This window comes from Lithobates pipiens, unplaced genomic scaffold (genome assembly GCF_037356315.1).
Source record: "Lithobates pipiens isolate NorthernLeopardFrog02 unplaced genomic scaffold, aLitPip1_a1.2 Scaffold_16, whole genome shotgun sequence".
In the NCBI taxonomy this organism is placed as follows: Eukaryota; Metazoa; Chordata; class Amphibia; order Anura; family Ranidae; genus Lithobates; species Lithobates pipiens.
The window spans coordinates 275,041,118-275,067,801 of NW_027507748.1; the positions used below are offsets into that span (position 1 = coordinate 275,041,118).

General features: G+C 42.7%; 1 protein-coding gene across 4 annotated transcripts in view; it reads left to right on the plus strand.

The window, feature by feature from the left end:
* Positions 1-26,684, plus strand: part of SCUBE3 (signal peptide, CUB domain and EGF like domain containing 3) — a 190,426-nt gene that overhangs the window by 50,551 nt on the left and 113,191 nt on the right. The gene's annotated exons all lie outside the window — the stretch shown is intronic.

The following is a 26,684-nucleotide window of genomic DNA, read 5'->3' on the forward strand; positions in this document are numbered from 1 at the left end:
ATGTCCATGTAGCTACAGTATTTGTTTTGTTTTCCCAGGCAGAACTCCTCTTTAAAGGACATATATATATATATATATATATATATATATATATATATATATATATATATATATATATATATATATATATATATATATACAGTTATATATGTATATATACAGTTATATATACATATATTTCATCCATTTATTTAGGTATTAACAATAAATTGCTTCCCATGGGCACTTCAATGTAAGCAACAATGAAATCCTGTTTTAGCTTTATATTTTGTCTATAGTATAACTTGAATGAACATCAAGGAAATGTCACAACAGACCTGTAAACATTTATGAATTGGTAATTTAAGTAATGGTATAAATACACTTAGCCCAAAAAAAAAGAGAGAAAAGAGATTGAACCAAATTAATTGAGTTGCCACATACTGTAGTCAGCTTTGTAGACCCAAAAGGAAATCCTACCAATGATATCTATGACATGCTAACCCAGATAGCAAGCAATTGAGCTGCAAGTTTGAAAATGACTTGCTAAGCTATTTCTAGACTTGCCAGGCTTCACAAGTTTGTTGCACAATTGCAGCATGTCCCCATTGCAGATCAACTTTCTTTACAAACATTCTGTAAGTCTGCTGCAAGTTCTGGTTCATTTATGTTGTGCAATAGTCATCCCACCACAGAGGTCACTGTGACTAACAGAGCTCTTGCTGTAGACTAAGCACTGCAACTTTGTTCTTGCTAGAGACTTGTCACACTAATTTGCTACAATTTGAAAAAGTGCCAACTAGAACGTGTGCTTCAAGTGCTCTGCAAGTGTACAACTTGCCAGTGAAAATGTGCGGCAAGTTAACAAGACGTACAATTCAACACTGCCACAAATTTGTGGCAAGTTATCCTTGCTATCTGTAAATAAAGCACTTAAAGTGGAGTTCTTTTTCTACTTATCTGTCTCCTTCCCCCCTGCAGTGCCACATATGGCACCTTTCGGGCGGGGGGGGAATGGGTACCTGTTTTTGACAGGTCCTGTTCCCCCACTTCCGAAGACGGCGCCGTGACGCCGTCCCTCTGAGGTTCGGTCCCTCTTCTCCTTCCTCTGCTTCCAGGCCAAATAAGAATTGAAGTGTACTTTGCGCATGCGCATTAGGTAATCAGCTGTGAAGCCAAAAGGCTCCACTGCTGGTTTCCTTTAACAGGAATGGTGGTGGCAGCACCCGACAGCCGATCCGAAAATCGGTTGGGGTGCCAACATCGTGGGAACCCTGGACAGGTAAGTGTCCTAATATTTAAAGTCAGCAGCTATAGTATTTGTAGCTGCTGGCTTTTAAATTTTCCTGGGGGACCGGAACACCTCTAAAGCTGAACTCAATGAAAATGAAAAATGCTCCATTTCATCAAGGGATGAATTAGCGTTATTGATGCCCTCAAATGAACAGTTGTACCTGTAAGACTAGATGTCCATAGCACCCCACCCCCCTTACATCAGATGTCAAGAGCCCCCTACCATCAGAAGTCAAGTGTCCCTTACCCTCCCTTAAATCACAGTGCACCCCCTTACCTTGTGCTGCTGCCGGGAAGAAGCTGGCGGCAGAGCTGGTAAGCAGAAAGTGCAGGCTATGGGGAAGAACCAGGGGAGGGCTGAAGTCAGCTCAGGGCTGGCGGAGACAAGAGGGTGCTGTGGCTCACAGAGAGGCACATGACCTGTAGGAGGAGTTCTGTCTTCCTCTCTGCTGCCATCTGCTGAGATAGGGGGGGGGCAGAGAAGAGCCTCTCCATGGCTGCATGAAGAAGCACAGGACCTGGCAGAGGAAGTTTGTCCTCCTTTATGCTGTTAACTGCTGAGAAAAGGTGGGGGGGTGGAGATAAGGGGGGTTTCGCAGCAGCAGGAGAGACAAGAAGTGGTGTGGAGGGGGCCCGGATTTGGCCCAAGGGCCTTGTGTTTGACACATGTGGTCTGGATGAACAAGAAAAGCAGTTTTACCTAATCCTCTGCACCTACAGGCTCCCTCCAAGCTGCAAGACTGGTCCGGGAAGGCCCCTTTTTCTCCTATGCAGGTCTTCTTATGTCATCAAGGCCCCAAGTTGGGCATTTGGACTTCAAGGAACAGTCCACCGCTGGGGTGTAGGGGAGCAGTGGCTGAGGTGGGAGTGGAGGATCTGGTAAGTAAAACTGCTTTTCCTAGCCTTCAGACATAAATGTGAAATTAACCCTTGCAATGCAAGTACAGCCCTATTGCAAGGGAGTATTTTGACTTTCCCTGAAGGTGGGTTTCAACTATGCTGCAACATATTAAATACAGTAGCCATAAACACCTACATTTTTTTTGGTACATTTGAGTCTGTAAAATCATAGAAAATATTTTGTTTAATGTCTTTGATAAGTGCAAATACCTGGGATGTTGCCAGACATTTTGTTAGCTGATCATTTCCTATGCCCTCTGCCTGTACTGCATTCTTTTAAGTTATCTCAGATGGGGTGGGTTCTGTAGTCCGCAATGCTATGGAGAAAATGAGAGGGAAAGGTTCTGTAGTCCTCTCATGCTTCTGTTGTCTTAAGGCCCCATTCACACCTGAGCGTTTTGTAGCTTGAAGCCTGAAGCTACAAAATACTTGAGGGGAAAAAATCCATTATTCTCTATGGAGATGGTTCACATCTCCACTGCAAGCCACCTGAAGCCCTATGCTTGAAGGTCAAACAAGTTCTGGACCCTTTGTTGTCGCTCAAATCTGGCAGATTTGGGCATTTTTGGAGCAGGAAGCAGATGTCAAAATCTAAAAACATAGCAACAAATGATGAAAGAGATGATCATTTTTCCTATTGGCTAAAAATAACCTGCCAAATCTCAAAAGCTCCAGAAAACTCTGTATGCAAGCGCGCAAATACATGCAAAAAACACAGAAAAAACGCTAAAAAAACGCTACTCTCTGGTGTGAATGTGGCCTAATACAGTAATGCCTCGTACACATGACCGGACTTTGACAGCAAAGGTCCGACAGAACGAATCCCTTGGACAATTCGATCGTGTGTGGGCTCCATCAGACCTTTGCTGTCCAAAAATCTGACGGACTTCAGAAATAGAACATATTTCAAATTTTTCCGCCGGAACTCCACTGGGCCCAGTTCCTATGGAAATCCGCTCGTCTGTATGCTAGTCCGGCGGACAAAAAACGGACACTAGGGCAGCTATTGGCTACTGGCTATGAACTTCTTTATTCTAGTCCGGTCGTATCACGTTCAAATCTGTGGGACTTTGGTGTGATTGTGTGTGGCCAAGTCCGTTCATTCGGAAAGTCCATCGAAGCTACACCGACAGTCCGTCGAGAAGATCGTCGGACTTAGTCTGCTGGAAAGTCCGGTCGTATGTACGCTGCATCAGGGAAGATCATTATGATGGTGGATCAGCATTAAAAATGTTGTCTTCGGCAACTTGATGGACACAAAAGCCATTGTTGCAATACCACAAGACTTGGACAAGACATTCCATACAGGCTGAAGATGTACATTTTAGCTTCTATATGTGTATAGTTTTTTAATATTTGAATAAGGAGTATGTGGATGATCTAATAGTACCAGCTTTGGATTTCTGAATCATCTCACAAAATATAAGGGAACTTGCTATTGTTTTGGAGTTAAGCGTGCAAAGGAGGATAGAATTTGTTGTATTGTGCAGGGTTTGGGCTTTGTGGTAGATTGATATATACTGAAATTACATTTCAGAAAGGCTGATTAGCACAAATCATTCCTTGTGGAGAAATACCATGGTATGTTACCAAATAACCATAGTAATCAGAGAGCTTAGCCATTTTCCATGGTAAATCTGTCTTTTTCTGTAGAGGGAAATTTACCATGAAAAATACTCACAAGCCATGAAATGTAATAGTAATTTCATGGTCTATTTTTCATTTTCCATGGTCATTTTGTTTCTTTTTCTATAAGGAGAAAATGAACCGTGGTGAATGTTCAAATCAAATGTGTCATAGAAATTTCCTGGCAATTTGGCATTTCTGTACCAATTTTGTAATAAAAGAAAACCTTTTCTCAATTGTAGCCATGGTACTTTATTTAACACATGTAATGAATTAAAGGTAGAACAGCTACACTTCCTGCATGCTTAATTGGTTTCAGATTTTTAAAATCAATTACAAGTGGTTATATAGTGAGTCCACGAAAAACCAACGTTTCAGGTCTGAGCGAAGGATTGGTTAAAAATGATGTCAAGAAAGATTTCTGTACTGGCCCAGGTCCATCCATTAACAGTGGCCAACGGTGGTACTATATAATTCTCTAAGCTTTAGCAGGTCAATGTATTTAAAAAAAAGTAATTTTCAGTATTTTCTTTTACAAAAGGTTTTATTAATGTTCAGTCAAACAAACAGAGCCAACAATTAGGGTAGTTATTAAATTAATACTTGGTAACCCTGACATGAAGGTCCTTGTTCAAACACTTCCTGTTATCAGATAACATGCTCTGTCCCTGTTTCCCAGTTGTGCTCCTTTGTTGTCATGCTGTTACAAAGGCTTCCAATAGGTAATCATTTTAACATACATTAGGCAGGAATGGTAAACTGTTGTCACCATCATAAAATGCCACGCAGTCATTGCTGGAGCACAGGCATGTGGAAATAAAATGGCTGCAAAGAGACTGCAGCACTAAGATGCGATAAAGGATGGAAAAAGGTAAAAACAGTATAAAAGGCAGTTGCTAATTATTCACCATGAAATACCCCTGCCATATGTGCAGATAGATCCCACTCATGCTGTTTTGCGGTGTATATTTGTAGACATATTGTAAGTACCCCATGTTTTTCACCAATCAACATGGCAGCTGTAAAAATATGTCTTAGCATAGAACCTTTGGGTTGCCAGCAGGTGGCATAGGCTTCTCTATTGTGCAGAGTCCAAGAATTGTCCAGTGATTTTGGGGTTCACTGTGGAAATTTCAACCCTTGGATATATTCCACTGGAAACATCTGACATGCAAATAGAGCACCAAAGCAAAGTCCTTTTTGGGTGGAAAAAGCAAAGTTGTAACTCATATTGTGGAATAGGTCAAGCAGAGCAAGCAATAAACAGCCAAATAGCATAAACCATAAGACAGGATAGAATTGTAGCAAGAAGTCACATAAATTGCAGACCTTCCAAAACCCTGGCGGTCTTTATTTTATTTACAGAGACCAATGCAGGAAGACTTAATTGTATCTGTGATGGCAAGTTTAGTATATATTTGGTAAGGTTAAATTAGTGTAGGGATTGCACTAGGTAAATTTTGTCTGTTACGTCTAAGTTGTGTTTGGGGGTTTAGTTATGTTATGATTTGGGTTACATGTTAAGGGTCTCTTTTATGGGTTAGTTTAAGCATTAGGGTTGGGATTTAAAATGAACCTGTAGCCAGTCTATGGACGTTATGTATTTACATATAAACAAGCTGAAATGAGTTTTAAAACAATCCTTTACTGACCTCTGTAGCTACAGATACTGTGGATGTAACACAATTTATGATAGAGTTACCAAGCAAAACAATTGTAGTTATTTTCACAGCAGTTTTAGCTAACCCTATATACTATCCGTGCCCCGACTGGCTTCTTCAAATTTCTACTGCGTTTTTTTAACCTCCATTCATTCCTGTGGAAAGTTAATATATTATTGGGCCTGAAACAGTGAACAGCCTTTCCAAAGGAATAGATAATCTCTTGCACATACACATAAATGACCAGCTTGGAGACTTTGGGAACAGTGCAGTGGACCTTGCAGAAATAGGGGGTTTGCTGGGGAAGGTAGGCAAGCATTTCAAAGATAATGCAATTTAACCATTTCTACTCTATCCAAAACAAAAAATAATGGCTTTAAGAGTTACTTCAATAAAAGTGTTAGGTCAAGTTTTAGAGTTTGAGTAAAGGAAAGCTTAAAAGTATAAGGTCAGTTTTAGGTTAATGTTATAGGGGTCGGGGTCCTAGTGGACATTTCTTTGTACATTAGTATTCTATGCTTAAGCCCCTGCACAAAGATGGCTTACAGTTCTCCGTCTTGAAAATCAATGTACCTGGATTCTAGAGCACCACAAAGGACCAAGTGGATGACTTCACTCTGATCTTTCATATTTGGTACCTTTAATGCCAGAAATAGGCTGCATCATGACTGTGCTAAATCAATTTATAAAGATCACTAGATGATATGGCACCTACAGAGAATGTTTTATTCTAGGAGGAGGATGACAGTTGAGAAGGAGCTGGGCCCTATTAGCAGATCTTGTTGAGAATCACTGCATGTTTACAATAAAAATGACTTCCCCTGCCAACTGATATCTGATCCAACACATGAAGAGATGCAATCTCTATGCAACTTCAATCACCTGGCAATTTAATACTAGGCATTTGATATCTGATTTTTAGAACTAGCAATGTCAGCAGCATTTAATTCAACAACAGGCGTGGAGTGTTTTAACTTGTAACAGTTGTGTGGAGTCTTCTCAATGCCAGCAACTTTGACTTCTGTAGAAAAAAAAAAATCCCAAATAAGATGTGACTCCGTGATCACCATGGGTGATCCATGCAGAAGTACTATGCTCATTATTTTCCTCTCTGAAGCCCATTGAGCAGTACACAGTGAAAGACCCGATATCTTTACAGTTTACTGCTTCCCACTACAGAGTCCAGGGCTGTCAAACATAATTCAGTCTCTATTATTACAGAGCAAGAACAGTATAGCCATTTGAAACTTTTATACTGTTGTGCTATGTAGCATGCGTAGATCCTGGGTGCAATAAAGAACAGCAACATTTTATTGCACTGAGTAAGGTGAATGTCCAGCTAAAACCTTTTTTTAGTTTTGGATAGTGTGGGTAGGTCAGATTTTTACTGTTATAAAGAGCCCTAGAGTGATCTCCCCCCCCCCCCCCCTTATTGTCACAGTGACTATACTTTTACCAGACAGGAAGTGAAAACCTGCAACAGGAACACGGGCAGGAGTAAAGTAAAAAAAAAAAAGCTTTGCCTAGAAATAGGGTTTATTTACAAAAGGCAAAAAGCTGTTTACTTTGCAAGGGAAAATTGCAGGAGAATTTTCCCCAGAACTTGGTTAATGTGGTGAAATTTGGTTCGCAAAAAATAACCACATTTAAACTAAATGAAAAAAAACGTATTCTTGCTTTCACATGATTGGATGCTTCACCTCATTCACTAAGCTCTGGGGAAAATTATTTTTTAAAGTGATTAGAAAATCAACCATATGCAGGGTCCTCAGAGCTTATTTATGTTATCCTGGTTTGTATTATATGAATTTCTGATCAAAATGGAACCAATAGTGTTGGAGCTGACAGTGATGTTCTTGTTTTCCTGAACCACAATGAAACTCTATATTAAAAACCAGCTACAAAGCCACCTGAAAATTTTGAGACACTCTTTTTTTCTATTGGTTCTGAAGCAAAGCGTTGCAGCTTCTGTTTTAGAAGCTTTTTCATATCAGTCGGTTCCTGAAGTAAACGTTGCACCTCTTCAGAGCCGAAAGTGTGCTGAGATATATGAGAGGCCACTTATATTTCAGAATAGCCTTATTGATAATCTGAGATGGATGATGATTGCCACTAGATAAACATGTCATTGAAACTGTATTCCAGTTTTTTTGGTAAAAGTTAAACATTTTTGTAAAGAAAGCACTGAAAGTTGATATAATATTTGGGAAAAGCGATCAGAGCATTATATTATCAATAAAAAATGATAACATTACTCAGTCTGGCTGAGTATTGTAGTGACGTAGATCCTTGTTAACCTAGTTATACCCTTATTGCATTACCACTGAGGTTTTTTAACTTGTTCCACATTAGGATCTTAAGGATAACTTTTCTTTATGGTGTTTTCCAAATCTTAAAACCACCTTCCTCCTCAGAAGCCCACAAATCTAATTCTATTGACTTAAATAGAGGAAGTCAGGAGCTGGGCAGGGAGGGGGAACCATGTGGTATGTTTCTGAGGTGGGCCTCTGGGGAAATGAAAACCTGTATTTTATTTTCTGCCAGTATTTCAGCTTTTAAGAAGCAGAAAACTGTTACATGATTGCTAGCAGACTGCAGATCATAGAGCTATTACCATGTTTATAACAAGAGCCAAGTCTGTTATTCACCTTCAGCCTCAAAACCAGCAGCAACTCAAATCCCCATAATTTCAGGCATTATGTGCTACCAACTCAAATAGGTACCCTGCCAGAAAAGTGTTCCTACTTTGATTTAAGTAAATGTGCTTTATAGCAGTGGTTCTCAACCAGACCAGGGCTGGGTAAATTCTTTTAAAACCTTCTATTCCCCAACAATAAAAAAAAAATGCTTTTAATACTCGTAAAATAAAAGTATTGGATGGCAAAGTATGTAATATATAGTATGTATGTACTTAAGCCCCAGACCAATTTGCAGCCAAAGGACCAGGCCCCTTTTTGCGATTCGGCACTGCGTCGCTTTAACTGACAATTGCGCGGTCGTGCAACGTTGCTCCCAAACAAAATTGGCGTCCTTTTTTCCCCACAAATAGAGCTTTCTTTTGGTGGTATTTGATAACCTCTGCGGTTTTTATTTTTTGCGCTATAAACAAAAATAGAGCGACAATTTTGAAAAAAATTCAATTTTTTTTACTATTTGCTATAATAAATATACCCCAAAAATATATTAAAAAAAAACATTTATTTTCCTCAGTTTAGCTGATACGTATTCTTCTACATATTTTTGGTAAAAAAAAATCACAATTAGCGATTATTGTTTGGTTTGTGCAAAAGTTATAGCATTTACAAAATGGGGGATAGTTTTATAACATTTTTATTAATATTTTTTTTTTACTAGTAATGGCGGCGATCAGCGATTTTTATTGTGACTGTGACATTATGACAGACACATTAGACATTTTTGACACTTTTTTGGGACCATTGTCATATATACAGCAATCAGTGGTATTTAAATGCACTGATTCCTGTGTAAATGACACTGGCAGTGAAGGAGTTAACCACTAGGGGGCGGGGAGGGGTTAAGTGTGTATGTGTGTGTGTGTGTGTGTGTGGTTTTTTTTAACTTTAGGGGGCGTGGCTTGGCGCCTGATGTCACTGATCGTCTTTCCCTATAACAGGGAACAGACAATCAGTGACAGGCTCAGTAGGAAGCACGGGGAGAGGTTTGTTTACGCAGACCTCTCCTCATTCTTCAGCTCTGTGACCCGATCGTGGGACACCAGCGGTGATCGGGTCTGCTGGTCCCGCGGCCGCGGTCACGGAGCTCAGGACTGGGTTGGGCACTTAAAGAGCCACGTACAGGTACGTCATTGTGCCCAGCCGTGCCATCCTGCTGACGTATATGTGCAGGAGGTGGTCCTTAAGCGGTTAAAATGCATCAAAAAGGTAGTAACTAATTGAAGATATTGCCTGTAGAAGAGTTATTCTAATTAAAATAGACTTGAATTATTTAAAGCTAAAATTTAGTGAAAATTATTTTTATTGAAAAACTGTTTGATTACAATCTGAAGTCATCTGCCCTCGACTACCCCTGTAGCAATAATATTCTATTGTGGGGATATCCAGGGACAGAAGACTTCAGATTTTATTCAAACATAGCTACTAGTACAGGGGACATTCTTCATTCAAGTACTGTCCCTAGTGCTGTTTTTTTTTATTTTGTTAAGCTTCAACTTTAAGTCTATTTACCGCTTTATTCTTTTTCGCATTCTAATGTTGTCTTTTTCTCTCTCTGTTCTTATTTCTCCTCTCTTCCCCTTTCATTCTCTCTCTCTAATTTTCTTTTTCTCTGGTTCTCTCTCCTTCAATCTCTCTCCCTTGTTCTCACTGTCTTCCTCTGTTTTGCATGCTCATTTTATCTCACTGTATTTCATTATCTCTCACTCTTTTCTGTCCGCCTATACCTCCTTCTTTTTTTTCTTTGTGTCGATCTGACTACTTTCTCTCATCTTTTTCTTCCCTGTTGGTTTGTCCACTCTCACTTTTGTTGTCACACACAGTCAATTGGTTTGCACCAAGTTGTGCATTAGCAAAGAATACTGTTTTAACGTGCATGAACATTCTAAATAAGCATACTGTAGTGAAATAAATGAGCCATGCATGTAGGTGTAGGACTACAAGCAAAGGGTAAAGTTGCAACATTTGAAAGGTATCACTAATAATCACTTATTCGATCTTTGCACCAGTGGTGGTAATCTTGAAAATTATACAGGGCTCTAAAAGCCCCCAACACTTTTAGAGGGATACACAATGGCAGTTGTTTTTGACTGGGCTAAAAATTTTAGCCCTTCATTGGTGTCAATAGAAGTATTTATAACACCCGGGATTGGTTTCGGTGCCTGACACAATATCCACCAGCATCGGTGCCAGTGGCAGTAATAGTAACTCCCTGCATTGGTGTCAGTGGCTGCAGTAATAACCCCCAGAATTGGTGTCACTGGACACAGTAATAACCTCTACTATTATTTATCCCCCCCTGCATTGGGGATTAGAGTCAATATTACTTAATTATGCCTCTTTGCCTCACCTGGAGCAGAGGATTGTCTTCATTCGTAGCAGTATTATGTAACCCCCTTCTCACTGGTGGTCAGTGGCAACATAATTTACTCCCTTCCCACATCCCACATCCCACATTGTTGATCAGCGGGAGTAATACTCACCCCCTATTGAAAAGAGTAGTATTATGTCCCCCCCCCCCGCATTGGTGGCCAATAGTTATTTACCTGATCACACGTTCCCACACAACTCCTCTCTCTCTCCCTTTTCCAGCCAGGACTCTATTTATACTCTATCAATCCACCTGACAACATCAACCTTGTTTTAGACCTGGGTGATGAAATGCAGAGAGCACCCCACTTCTGCTCTGCTGTCTGCCGGGCCACAAAGAATAGACTATGCCCTACCCTTTAAGATGAAACATCCTTTCAATTATGCATCTTATCATTGTTTAATATGAGTTTTTATATGAAGCTTGCCAGCTGCTTTTCACTAATAGTAGATTAAATCTGATTGATTTATGATAGTTTACTTCCCCATGCTCTGACACCAGACACCATGTTTTATGTACTTTTATTTGTATTTCCTAAATTGAAAACATATGCAAACATTTTTACGCTAAATCAAATTTAGTGAGAATATTATACATAGAAGCAATTATAAAGGTTCCTCAGAGATTATTTATCTTATCTGTATTTATATTGTATGAAATTCAGATTAAAATGGAACCACCTGTGTTGGTACTGACAGTGATATTCTTGCTTTCCTGAACCACACTGCAAACTCAAGATGCGTGAACACATATGTAATTGTGATCAATGCACTGTAACATGTCAAATTTGTTTACAACATCCATCTAGACCAGGAGTACACTGGGGGTATGGGAATCCACAAATAGAGGTACAGGATTGGATCTCTGAATAATAGGAAAATACAATTCTTTGCATTATTGTTCCATTCATCCTGAAATCAAAGTAAACAAATTGACTTAAAATGCCAGGTGACATGCAAGTAACTGCGAAAACTGCAGCAAAAAACTTGCTGGATTTAGCGAGCCTGCGTATTTGGGATTGGCTATTTTATCTAGAGAAACAGTAATACAATCCTAATACAATCCTAATGATTGTCTTTTAATGTCCTATCTATTCATTATATAAAGAAAAATCAATCTTTTGACATAGTTTAAGTCATACTGGTGAAAATTTCAACAGTGTGGCAATGGGGGATGGGGGTATGGAAATATATTTGGCAATCCATTGAGGGTCTATAATGTCAAAAAGGTAAAGTATAACTAAAGGCAAAACTTTTTATTTAGATTTGGATAGAGTGGTTAGATGTTAGAACCATTGTCAGATATTTATTGTAGTTTATGTCCCTGTTTGGGAGTTTCACTCTCTCATTGTCCTGATCACCAATGTCACTGGAAATTAAAGTGAGGGTAAATCCAAATTTTGAGTTGCAACCAGAACAGGATTAGATAGAAAATTTTCCAATGGTGACATATGTTTCTGTGACAACTTAGAGGGGATTTCCCCCACATTTGAAAGGTATACTTTCACGTCCTGTTGAAGAATGGTTGAGATGGGGAAAAAAAGAACTCTCAGAAACTGACAGTGGTTTTAGCCCTCCCAATTGCTATCTAAAATGCAAAAAGAAAATGTTTCTGCTTTAGCTGTACGAAGGACCCATTATCTAGAGACATTCAACGTGGGTAGCAATTCTCACAGCAGTGTGATGTCACAGAAAGGCTTTTGTTGATCCTAAGGTTTATATGCACGAAACATGAAAGCTTACATATATGCAGTTGCACCAAAAAGAAAGTATTGGTTTACAACTATCCAATTCAAAATGTTTGTGGAACATTAAGAGCCCTGTATTTTATTTTTCACAAGACATCAGCTTGCAAAATTAAGACTTTCTTTCCTTATTTGCTGTTCTTTTTTTCTGTGCCAGCTAAATTCCTGTTTGGCCGACATTCAAGAGTAAAAATAAGGGAAACTTTGATACAAGTTTTACATTTATAAGAAAGCTGCGCTTCCTGATTTTATTTCTTGTAGCTTGTACCCATAACACAACATGCATAAATAATGGTTGTCAATATATACTTTAAAAGGATAAATTATTTTTTAAAACAATTTTATCTAATTAATTATTTTGGTATATACCTAGTTGCTCACACAATACAAATAATGAATGATATTCTGGAAGGGCACAGGTACTAAACCTGTGCTGTGTGTACCCCAGCGGGCGCTTCTGATAAATTCAGAGCCTTTTACTATCTAGAGTTTATAGTAACAGCAAATACATTTCTAATAATAGCGAAAATGTTCAGTACGTATTGTAGTTTTTAAGAATATAAGCGATTGTATGGAAGACATTTCTGCTTTATTTGGGTACTGGTAAGAAATGTACCTATGTCAAGGAATATTTAATTTGGTCTAGCCCATACCAGGACTACTTAGTAAATATGATAGCTACTTTAAACTTTTTTAACAATAATATACTGAGAAAGGTTTATTCCGTTCTTCAACAATTACATGAGTTCACATGTTTACATAGGGGCAGTTGCAAAAAATAAACACTTGTGGCATTCTTGCTTACAGGATAGCTACTGAAGAAAACAATTGTATTCTAAAATGTGTATGTGGGTGATACATGTAACAATCGTATTCATTATATAATTTATTTTAAAATATTACTATTACTTCTTTATTTATATTTTTTACTTTTGCATTCAGATCAACCCATCCTGAGAGACAGGGATTGAGACACACAATAATACTATGATGGGTGCTTATACTGTAGCTGTCAACTTTTACTGCCATAATATAAACTGTCACTGCAATAGCTGAAACACTGGTTGCATTGTATTTAAAGTTTGTCCCAACCTCTGTTATTGCCACTTTTAATGAACAGTTTGGTCTGCATGTGTTGTGAGGAAATAAAACAAAATAATTAAAAATAAATAAAAGAATTTGAAACAAAAAATGCTAAATGCTATTATTATATGTATCAACCCTATACAATTGTTCAATTTTAATACAACATTATAGTTATTTCATGACAGTGCTCCTTTAAGCCTCCAGTGTACATAACTGCTAGGATGGGAAAATTGTAGAATCTACTTGCAGTACATACATAGATCTTGCAGAGCTGCCTTTTTTTGTGGACTATGCTTTGTCTTTAGGCTAACTCTCACGGTCACTTCAACCTGTATTTATCAATGTGTTTAAAAACAAGGTAAACAAGCTACAAATGGCAAGATAATACTTTCTTGGTTAAGGACATTCATTGATGCAGGAGCCTGTAACTTAAAATTTGAAGTGTTACACAAAAGTCTCCTGGAAGGTTAATTTAGGATGCAGAAATACAATATAAGGTGACCGTTTATGAAGCAGTGATTCCGAGGATTGCTGCTGATCACAGTCCATAAACAGTTTATGAAACAGAGATAATCGGGGGAGAAGTGTTTGAACGTGTTCTCCCATTGATGATCTCCGCACATAGAGAATCCTCATTGACTGACACAGCAACGGCCAGTTTATGAAGCTGCGATCTCAGCGCTTCATTGACGATCTGAGTCATAATTCACACTCCCCGATTCACCAGCTCAGAGGTGGAGAATCGGGGAGTGAAGAAGGAATGTGTGGAGATCTGAGGAGGAAAGAGGACGATTTTTAACTTCCTTCTACCTCGTTCAGGCCCCCCCAACACTGTAACCATGTCCCTCTGTCATATTTATGTGTATACATATATATACACACGTATATATATATACATATATATCAGACTTCAGACTTTACGAGATTACACTACCAAAAATTCACAGAAACACAGAGATGTCAGTTTACATACATTATATATATATATATATATATATATATATTATATATATATATATATAATGTGTGTATGTATGTATGTGTATGTATATGTATATATATATATATAATATAAAATGTATGTAAACTGACATCTCTGTGTTTCTGTGAATTTTTGGTAGTGTAATCTCATAAAGTCTGACAAGATTGCAGTATCATGGGCTGTTCTCCACTGTTTGAAGCGTTTGTAGATCACTCCTCTGAAGGTGAAGCGATCTACTCCGCTCCATAAACAGGCACACAGAGGAGAAAGATCTCTGCGAATGCCGGAGAATGAAGCAGTGAATAGATTTCGCTGCTTCATAAACAGAGACCTTAATGTAGACTATTTGTGAAAATTAAGAAATTTCTGATGTGCAGATGTAATAATTCACATAAGAGAAAAATTACTATTATAAGTAGATATTTCACCTTTACAAAACACATGAAAGCTGAAACGAACCATAAAATTTCCATGGTACCAGACCCAGGAATAATATTATGATCAGATTCTATAAACCTAAAACCAGTGCCATGTTTACCAGACCCAGCGGCGATTAGGGCTTGTTCTCACTAATGGGATTTTCATTTGCTTTTATAATGAATGAAAGCTGCATGCCAGTGAGTTTCAGCCACAAGTCATTGGCTAAGTGATCAAAAACAGATGAAGTGCAGAGAAACAGTTGAAATAAATGTAGATTTGGGGATTGGGTAATATGGTATATACTTGCATACTTGTATTTGTGACAGGACTTATACAGAATTTGTGATAGAAATATGTTCTTCTGAAATGTCTTCATTACTATCACGCTGATAAAATTGGCCATATTAATGAACAATTAGAAATATAAGCATAGTCCGATATATTTTGGAAAGCTTCTGCCCCAAATGAGAGGGCTCTAGTCTAGTCTAATAACCTGTCCCAGTCACATACAAAAAAATATAGGAATACCAAAACGTATAACATTGTTCAGTTTACCACTTTGAAGACTAATCTTCTGCCATAACTTGAATGTCAATACCGAGTAGACCTTATGTGGTTTAGTGATGGCCGAACGGTTCGCCCGGCGGTCGTTTCGCGGCGAATTTCCGACTTTCGCCGTCCGCGGGTTCGAACGCCTTTTTCCGTCGTTCGCCCCGGCGGACTTACGTGTTTAATGTATACAAGAACTTTAACCTTTCGTGACACGTTTATCATGTGTTACAGGACAACCAATTGAGACATGACAGCTCATGGACACTTGGACATTCCCCCTAACCTATAAATACACCCGATCCGGTGGCCATTTTACATTCTTTCTTCTGTCACTGTAGGGAAAGGATCCTGTGTGGAGTAGGGACAGAGAAAACGCTAGCTATTTGGTACACAAAAGTTCTTTTCAGGACTGGTATAGGTGTTAGGTCAGCAGCCTGAGTTTCTTTTGTCAGTTTAGATAAAGGGACAGAGCGCTGTATGCTGCTATTTTAGGGACAGCTCAGCCAGATTAGTCTTTCTTCATCATCATCATCATCATCATCATTAGCTGTTACTATCAGGTCCACAAAAGAGCTGTTCCAGCTAATCGTTCCAGCCTACTCTTTTTTGCCAATTTGTATAGGGACAGGCAGGAAGCAGTGTGTCAGGCAGTGAGGATAATTTTAAAGACTTGCTGTTACTATTAGTTCCACAAAGGTTCTTTTCAGGACTGGTATCAGTGGTACGGTAATAGGCTTGTACACGTATAATATTCTTTCTTCCAAATATAGAAAGAATATTATACTTGACTGCTGCCCTTCTGCTGCAGTCTGCTAATCATTCACAACTCACTTGTTCCACAAAGCTCTTTATCAGGACTGGTAACTTGGTCTGTCTAGGGTGCTACGGTACATAGGCTTGGGTGCGGTACAGTCTGCTGTTCTGTAAGGACCGCTATCGGTCCACAATACATAGGGTTGCCGTGCACTACTGCTGACCGCTGCCCTATACTGCAGCAGTCCTTCATTGGTATAGGGACTGACGTACAGTCTGCTAATCACTAACACACAACCTGCTTGGTCCACAAAAGTTCTTATAAGGACTGGTAACTTGGTATAGGGTGCTACGGTACATAGGCCTGAGTGCGTTACAGTCTGCTGTTCTGTAAGGACCGCTATCGGTCCACAATACATAGGGTTGCCGTGCACTACTGCTGACCGCTGCCCTATACTGCAGCAGTCCTTCAGCGGTATAGGGACTGACGCACAGTCTGCTAAACACTAACACACAACCTGCTTGGTCCACAAAAGTTTTTATAAGGACTGGTAACTTGGTATAGGGTGCTACGGTACATAGGCCTGAGTGCAGTACAGTCTGCTGTTCTGTAAGGACCGCTATCGGTCCACAATACATAGGGTTGCCGTGCACTACTGCTGACCGCTGCCCTATACTGCAGCAGTCCTTCATTGGTATAGGGACTGACGTACAGTCTGCTAATCACTAACACACAACCTGCTTGGTCCACAAAAGTTCTTATAAGGACTGGTAACTTGGTATAGGGTGCTACGGTACATAGGCCTGAGTGCGTTACAGTCTGCTGTTCTGTAAGGACCGCTATCGGTCCACAATACATAGGGTTGACGTGCACCACTGCTGACCGCTGCCCTATACTGCAGCAGTCCTTCAGCGGTATAGGGACTGACGTACAGTCTGCTAAACACTAATACACAACCTGCTTGGTCCACAAAAGTTCTTATAAGGACTGGTAACTTGGTATAGGGTGCTACGGTACATAGGCTTGAGTGCGGTACAGTCTGCTGTTCTGTAAGGACCGCTATCGGTCCACAATAGATAGGGTTGACGTGCACCACTGCTGACCGCTGCCCTATACTGCAGCAGTCCTTCAGCGGTATAGGGACTGACGCACAGTCTGCTAAACACTAACACACAACCTGCTTGGTCCACAAAAGTTTTTATAAGGACTGGTAACTTGGTATAGGGTGCTACGGTACATAGGCCTGAGTGCGTTACAGTCTGCTGTTCTGTAAGGACCGCTATCGGTCCACAATACATAGGGTTGCCGTGCACTACTGCTGACCGCTGCCCTATACTGCAGCAGTCCTTCATTGGTATAGGGACTGACGTACAGTCTGCTAATCACTAACACACAACCTGCTTGGTCCACAAAAGTTCTTATAAGGACTGGTAACTTGGTATAGGGTGCTACGGTACATAGGCCTGAGTGCGTTACAGTCTGCTGTTCTGTAAGGACCGCTATCGGTCCACAATACATAGGGTTGCCGTGCACTACTGCTGACCGCTGCCCTATACTGCAGCAGTCCTTCAGCGGTATAGGGACTGACGCACAGTCTGCTAAACACTAACACACAACCTGCTTGGTCCACAAAAGTTCTTATAAGGACTGGTAACTTGGTATAGGGTGCTACGGTACATAGGCCTGAGTGCAGTACAGTCTGCTGTTCTGTAAGGACCGCTATCGGTCCACAATACATAGGGTTGCCGTGCACTACTGCTGACCGCTGCCCTATACTGCAGCAGTCCTTCATTGGTATAGGGACTGACGTACAGTCTGCTAATCACTAACACACAACCTGCTTGTTCCACAAAAGTTCTTATAAGGACTGGTAACTTGGTATAGGGTGCTACGGTACATAGGCTTGAGTGCGGTACAGTCTGCTGTTCTGTAAGGACCGCTATCGGTCCACAATAGATAGGGTTGACGTGCACCACTGCTGACCGCTGCCCTATACTGCAGCAGTCCTTCAGCGGTATAGGGACTGACGTACAGTCTGCTAAACACTAATACACAACCTGCTTGGTCCACAAAAGTTCTTATAAGGACTGGTAACTTGGTATAGGGTGCTACGGTACATAGGCTTGAGTGCGGTACAGTCTGCTGTTCTGTAAGGACCGCTATCGGTCCACAATAGATAGGGTTGACGTGCACCACTGCTGACCGCTGCCCTATACTGCAGCAGTCCTTCAGCGGTATAGGGACTGACGTACAGTCTGCTAAACACTAATACACAACCTGCTTGGTCCACAAAAGTTCTTATAAGGACTGGTAACTTGGTATAGGGTGCTACGGTACATAGGCTTGAGTGCGGTACAGTCTGCTGTTCTGTAAGGACCGCTATAGGTCCACAATAGATAGGGTTGACGTGCACCACTGCTGACCGCTCACCTATACTGCAGCAGTCCTTCAGCGGTATAGGGACTAAGAGTTTTGTCACAGGGTCATTTAAAAAATGACATGCAGAGGAAGAGGCAGGCCCTTCCGCAGGGGTGGTAGGGGTAGGGCAGGAGCAACAGGCTTGAGCCAAAGTGGGAAGTTGCAGAAGGTGCGTTCAATTACTTTAAAGGATGCACCAGACTTGGTTGAGTGGCTCGCTCAGCCTTACTCTTCTGCACCCTCCTCATCCTCTCGATCTGCACCCTCTTCTTCACTCTCTGCTATGTGCACCCCCAAAGACACTACCACCAACAACACGACCACCACCACCACCACCACATACCTTCCGCTTGAGTCACTGGAATTATTTTCCGATCCATATCAAGAGGACATTTCTGATGCGCAGCCACTCTTGGTATTGGATCAGGAAGAGGAGGTAGCAACAAGCGCTACTCAGCAGTCTGACGCCAGTACCCAGATCAGCCCAAGGAGGAGGTTGGTCCCCGGTGTTGCTGCCTACTCTACTTATAGCGGTGGGGAAGGTGACGTTGATGATGACGTGTCTAGTGATGTCACGTGGGTGCCCACAAGAGAGGAAGAGGAGGGGAGTTCAGAGGGAGATATGGACCAGCAGATAGGGAGGAGAAGCAGCAATGACTTACATTGCACAGCAGGGACAAAGCAGACTGCAAATGTATCAGGAGCGAGTCATCGACCATGTACGGTCACATCTGGCGCTCCCAGGACACCGGCACATGGCTCCGCAGTGTGGGCTTTTTTTAACGTGTCCGCTGCTGACAATAGCGTTGCCATCTGCAATCTTTGCAGTCAACGCGTTAGTCGCGGTAAGCCCAATACTCACCTAGGGACGACCGCCTTAAGAAGGCACATGAGCAGCCATCACCGAGCCCAGTGGGAGCAACGGAACACACAAAGCCACACTGCAGGCTCTCACCGTCCAGCCTCGTCTTCTACTTCTCCTTCTCCTCTCTCCTCACAATTGTCCTCCACTCCACCTTCCATCACGCCAAGCTCACATTTTTCTGCAAAAAGGCAGGCTTCCGTGGGCCTAATGTTTGAGCGTAAAAAAATGATGACGCCGGATAACCCTCTTGCCCAACGGTTGGCGGCTGGCTTGTCAGAACTCATAGCCCGCCAACTACTGCCATATAAACTGGTGGACTCGGAGGCCTTTCGCAAATTTGTGGCCATTGGAACACCACAATGGAAGGTCCCAGGAAGGAAGTATTTCTCAGAGAAGGGCATCCCAGAGCTATATGGCCATGTTCAGCGGCAAGTGAATGTATCTCTGGCACACAGTGTCGGTGCCAAGATACATCTGACCACAGACACGTGGTCTAGCAAACACGGGCAGGGAAGGTATATCAGTTTTACTGCCCACTGGGTGAACCTTCTGACGGCCGTCAAGCATGTAACCCGTGGCACCCGTGTAGATTTGGTTTTACCGCCACGGATTGCATGCAGGCCTGACTCTTCTTCTCCTCCTCCTACTCCATCCTCCTCCCTCTCCTCCTCAGCTGCCTCCTCCTTTTCCGCTGCTAGCGTCTCTTCCACTGCACCGCCCAAGCTCCCCAGAACCTATTCCACATGCCAGGTGAGACGTTGCCATGCCGTGCTGCGTCTGTTGTGCCTGGAAGCAAAGAGCCACACTGGCCCGGCACTCCTTTCAGCTTTGCGTTCACAGGCAGATGAGTGGCTAACACCGCTCAATTTGACAGTTGGTAAAGTGGTGTGTGACAACGGTGCCAATCTGCTTAGCGCATTGAAACAGGGCAAAATCACGCACGTGCCGTGCATGGCACACGTCTTAAACTTGGTCGTGCAGCGATTCCTTGTCAAATACCCTGGGGTCCAGGACATCTTGCGGCAGGCAAGGAAAATCTCGGCCCATTTCAGAAGATCTTACACGGCCATGGCTCGCCTTGCTGACATTCAGCGGCGACACCATCTGCCGGTCAGACGTCTTATTTGCGATTGCCCGACGCGATGGAACTCAACCTTCTATATGCTTGATAGGCTGCTCCAGCAGAAACGTGCAGTTAACGTCTACCTGTATGAACTCTGCGAAAGAAACGGTTCTGGGGAGCTGGGTTTTTTTTCACCGCGCCAGTGGCTGCTCATGCGCGACACATGCAGACTTCTGCGGCCATTTGAGGAGATCACCAAACTGGTCAGTCGCAGCCATGGCGCCATCAGTGACATGGTACCTTATGCCTTCTTTCTGGAGCGTGCATTGCGTCGTGTCATTGATCAGGCTGTGGAGGAGCAGGAGCGGGAAGATGAGGAAGTCGCAATGCTGGATGAATTCCCAGGGGGGGCTACTCTATCTGAGACAAGTCAACAACAGGAGTCTGATGAGGAGTCAGAGGAGGATGGTGCCGGGGCGGATGAGCAGGAGCAAGAAGAGCATGCTTTAAACCTTTCTGGGATCCCTGTTGTGCGAGGATGGGGAGAGGAGAATGAAGAGGACGACATTATCCTGGATGATGAGCAGGAGCCAGGCCACCACACCGCTTCCACTTTAGTGCAAATGGGGGCCTTCATGCTCCAGTGTTTTAATAGGGACCCCCGTATAAAAAGCATGAGGGTCAAGGACCAGTACTGGGTGGCAACGTACTTAGACCCCCGGTACAAACACAAAATGGCGGAAATGTTACCGCCGTCGCAGAGGGCTGTCAGAATGCAGCACTTCCAGGCCTTGCTTCGAGAAATGCTGCATTCTGCTTTTGCGTGCGCTGGCAGAGGAGCAATTCCCACTCCCAGAGAAGGATTTGCGGGTACCAATCCAACAGCGCCTGCAAGAAGAGGCCGGTTTGAAGATGTGTTGGTGACTTCGGATATGAGGTCATTCTTTCAGCCGACCCATCGACAGGTGTCATCCGGATCCAGCATCAGGGAACGCCTAGACCGTCAGGTGTCCGACTACATTGGGTTAACGGCCGATGTGGACGCTCTGAGGAGTGATGAACCCCTAGACTACTGGGTGGGCAGGCTTGACCTCTGGCCAGAGCTTGCCCAATTTGCAATCGAACTGTTGGCTTGCCCCTCATCCAGTGTCCTGTCCGAAAGGACGTTCAGCGCAGCAGGGGGGATTGTGACCGATAAGCGTACTCGCCTAGCTCACCACAGTGTTAACTACCTCACATTTCTAAAAATGAATGAGGCATGGATCTCGGAGGAATTCAACACATGTGATCAGTAGACCATGTATATGTCTATAAACAATTTTTGGAATCAAGCACACAGACCTTCTTAATTCATTTGGCTCACTTCCCTGACCCAAAAAAGCACACCGTACTATATGCCCCTACCCTCCTCTTTGAAGAGGTTGAGCGGTGTCATATTTCTACTGGGGCTGCTTATTATGAGGGGTTCCCACCATCCCTGTGCTGTGCTGACTTCCTCCTGGGTGTTCTTATTATGAGGGGCTCCCACCATCCCTGTGCTGTGCTGACTTCCTCCTGGGGGTTCTTATTATGAGGGGATCACACCATCCCTGTGCTGTGCTGACTTCCTCCTGGGGCTGCTTACGGTGCTGCTGTCAGCGCTGTATGTCACGGAGCTGCTGTCAGCGCTGTATGTCACGGAGCTGCTGTCAGCGCTGTATGTCACGGAGCTGCTGTCAGCGCTGTATGTCACGGAGCTGCTGTCAGCGCTGTATGTCACGGAGCTGCTGTCAGCGCTGTATGTCACGGAGCTGCTGTCAGCGCTGTATGTCACGGAGCTGCTGTCAGCGCTGTATGTCACGGAGCTGCTGTCAGCGCTGTATGTCACGGAGCTGCTGTCAGCGCTGTATGTCACGGAGCTGCTGTCAGCGCTGTATGTCACGGTGCTGCTGTCAGCGCTGTATGTCACGGAGCTGCTGTCAGCGCTGTATGTCACGGAGCTGCTGTCAGTGCTGTATGTCACGGAGCTGCTGTCAGCGCTGTATGTCACGGAGCTGCTGTCAGCGCTGTATGTCACGGAGCTGCTGTCAGCGCTGTATGTCACGGTGCTGCTGTCAGCGCTGTATGTCACGGAGCTGCTGTCAGCGCTGTATGTCACGGAGCTGCTGTCAGCGCTGTATGTCACGGAGCTGCTGTCAGCGCTGTATGTCACGGAGCTGCTGTCAGCGCTGTATGTCACGGAGCTGCTGTCAGCGCTGTATGTCACGGAGCTGCTGTCAGCGCTGTATGTCACGGAGCTGCTGTCAGCGCTGTATGTCACGGAGCTGCTGTCAGCGCTGTATGTCACGGAGCTGCTGTCAGCGCTGTATGTCACGGAGCTGCTGTCAGCGCTGTATGTCACGGAGCTGCTGTCAGCGCTGTATGTCACGGAGCTGCTGTCAGCGCTGTATGTCACGGTGCTGCTGTCAGCGCTGTATGTCACGGAGCTGCTGTCAGCGCTGTATGTCACGGAGCTGCTGTCAGTGCTGTATGTCACGGAGCTGCTGTCAGCGCTGTATGTCACGGAGCTGCTGTCAGCGCTGTATGTCACGGAGCTGCTGTCAGCGCTGTATGTCACGGTGCTGCTGTCAGCGCTGTATGTCACGGAGCTGCTGTCAGCGCTGTATGTCACGGAGCTGCTGTCAGCGCTGTATGTCACGGAGCTGCTGTCAGCGCTGTATGTCACGGAGCTGCTGTCAGCGCTGTATGTCACGGAGCTGCTGTCAGCGCTGTATGTCACGGTGCTGATGTCAGTGCTCTGTATTACGGTGCTGCTGTCAGTGCTCTGTATCTCCTGCACCCTCTTGTTTGCCTACCCTGGTCCCTGACCTTCCCTCTCCTCCATTGCCTTCATTAGCTCCATAGTCCTGAATTGTCAGAACAATTTCCCAAATAAAAAAAAAATGCTTGTAGTTATCGATCCCAAATTCACCTCATACATGTATTATGCTATTGTCCAGGTGGTGGGACTACGTGCTACCCCCTAATAATTACCCCGTGGCCGCAAATTCGACCTAAAGGTTTGCGAAATTCGCCTCCCATTGAAGTCAATGGAGCCCGCGGCGAACGGTCGTTTTCGCGAACGTTTGTGTCCGTTCGCGTTTCGCGTTCGCGAAACGTCCCGTCGGAAGTTCGTCCATCACTAATGTGGTTCCAGCTTGAGTATAATGTAATAGTGATTTGTGCTTGAGTATATCATCCACACATAGCCAAAGCTGCAGTCTCAAAACAAAGAGCAGGGCAAGCTATGGGGTTGATTTACTAAAAGTGGAAAGAGCAAAATCTGGTGCAGGACAATCAGCTTCCAGATTATTTTGTCACAACTTAATTGAACAAGCTGAAGTTAGAAGCTGATTGGCTACCATGCACAGCTGTACCATATTTTGCACTCTCCAGTTTTAGTAAATCAACCCTTATATGACAACACAGCAGGCTAGCCTCTCTTGACAAATGCAACAAGCAAAAAGCATAGTACCAACAGGGCACTAACTGGGTGAAGGATAAGGAGTTTTAACAATGCTCAACAACTCAAGTAGTGCCACCGCTACACAGCCATTAGATTTAGTAGCGGTGTACCCTGTTGGAAAGTGCATACCTATTATCCAGGTAACATTTTGTAAATTTTTGTATATATTATTAATCAGTCTTGCAGAACAAGTGAATATGTGAATAAGTAGCTTTGGTGACACTCATTGTGTTATATTTCTATTTTTATTCCATCCATATAACTCCAGTTTCCATTCCAGTTGAACTTGAAAACATCAGCAAAACCTTAGCCAACATAGGGAAAGTGACAGACACCATTATTAAAAGAGAAGATAGTATTTTTGCTTCTGAACAATGTCTAAGCGTGAACTTCTAGGTTCATTTACACGTTCAGATTTAGATTCAGCCCTGGCTCAACAGTGTTTTTGTTGGCATCCACTGCCAAAACTCCCTACTTGGGAATTTGTTGCTGATTTACAAAGGTACGAGAGCTTGGCATCTATACCATGACAGCCTTTTTCTATTGTGCAGGCCTTGCTTCCCCATTTTATGATGGTCATTCAGGTACTCTGTTTCCATGGTGCACCTGGCAGTCTGATCAACATGCAATGAAGGTTCTTTGGCTTCATATGGAAAATGTGCAATTTTACCTCCCTAGGCTGGCATGAGTGAAGTACACATTTACTTTAAGAATTTCCTCTGAATAATGCCAAAATAGCAAATACATTATTTTAAAAACTGATAACTGTATAGCATTAGCAATATGCATTGCAATTAAAGCTGAGCTCTTGGCACAAAAAACTTTCATTTACTGTAAATATGTTCCTCAATAGCCACAGAGGATAAATCTAATTTGTGAGCACCAAATGCCTTTGCAGACCCAGTGATTACCCAGCAGGCCCACCTACTATGAGCTGGCTACAGATAACTACAGGAGGGAGCGGATACAAAAGCACTCCCCCTGCACATTTCTCTGAGAGACAAATTGTGACCAGTAATTATTACGGGAAGCTCCTGCACAGAGACAAAGTTTCATGCTGTATTTTTTCACAGATTTGTGAACTATACACAAAGCACTCCAAGAATATGCATGTCTCTTGTATTTAGGCATTATTTGCTTATTATGGAGTTTAGCTTTAAAATATTTAAAAAACTATATGCAACAAGAAACTACAGTTACTCCAAGGAAACCCCAAAGAGCAGCCTATGAAATCCAGTAATAATAACTTACCAATGTCTTAGGATCACTGTTCTTTTAATCTAGAATCACTGTTCTTGGCATTGAAAAGAAAGCACTTGAGAACTTTTGCGACATATATGTAATGTTATACTGTATTCATCTCACATTCTTCTTGATTAAATTAAAACTATGTGCAGTACCCCCTTACTCCTAGAGGCTATTAGGTACCCCCAGAGGTTAGGTGGGCTGACATTTCACGTCAGGGTTTGACTTTAGCAAGGACAGGTAATAGAGTTTAGTCAGGCAAATAATCTCCAGGTAGAGAGGGTTATGGCACAGGACACCCAAAAACAAACATGCAGGGACTTTAAAAAACCTATTTCCCTGCATCCAATTCACACAGCAGGAGATTGTGACCGGCTCTCTATGGAGCTGGTTCACACATCTCAGTGCCAATTGCACAGGAGCCCTATGCATCTTTTGGTCCGTTTCTGGTCTGAATTCAGTCCAAAATACTGTAAATAGAGACGCACCCAACTTCTGCTGTGAGCCAATGCGCATTCTAATGTGAACCTAGCCTTAACCTAGACTGGCAATCTGTAGTCTATTCACTGGGCAAGTCACCAGACAAGCCCCTTGCATCAGAAGTTCACCCCTGGTGATCCTATCCAGGATACAGCTTCACTCTTCCTGGGCAACACATCTGACCAGGCAGTGCAAGCTTCAGGATCCAGTGATTGGTCACTTGGGCACTATTTTAATTGCTTTTGCACCCAGGTGTTTATGCTACTCTAATGGTAGCCATTCATTCTGGTAAGCTTTGAATTCACATGGCGTTGGTGACTGCCTATCTGAGCACTGTTTGCACATGACTATCAAGATTACCAGCATTATTAATTCTTTTCATCTCCATTGAATATACTGCGTGCTCTTTCTTCATACATATGGACTTTGCATTTCTTTTAGTTGTATGGTTTCATATCACTGCACCTTTATATGTATATTTTCATATTGGTGCTGCATTATTGATTTACATTTGAGATTTGCAGCCTCACATTCACATTTTAGTTTTTTAGCACAGATTCAGCCACATTCACAGAACTATCCTATTAGGCTGATGATGAACACAGCCCAGCAGTGCTAAATTTAGAATAGGGACACTACTTCCTATGGCAAGGCAAGGCATATGCAAAGAGCACCTAGTTAAAATGCTGGAAGAAGGTCCACCATGGCAGTAAAGTGAAGTTACCCTTACTCTATCTCCATCAAGGAATAAATATGGTTCGCTCATACAGGGGACTGCAGAATCTACAGCAATTATCTTCTCCAAAAGTCACCCACCTACTTTCACAGACTCTCTGAAAAGTGAAAAAATGTGCCTGTATTGGTATTGCTACTGCCAGTCCAGTTATTGGTTTGATGGTTAAACACTGTTCTAAGGGTCTCAATTTTAAGTTGTGTGTTTGGACCAGGAGAATATTATCTGTAATGGTAGTGAACATCAGCCATGTATTTAATGAGACTCTGTCATCACTCAAACCACATAAAACAGTTCCAACTGGAAGAAGCTCTAGTTAGATGGGTTCATTTTTG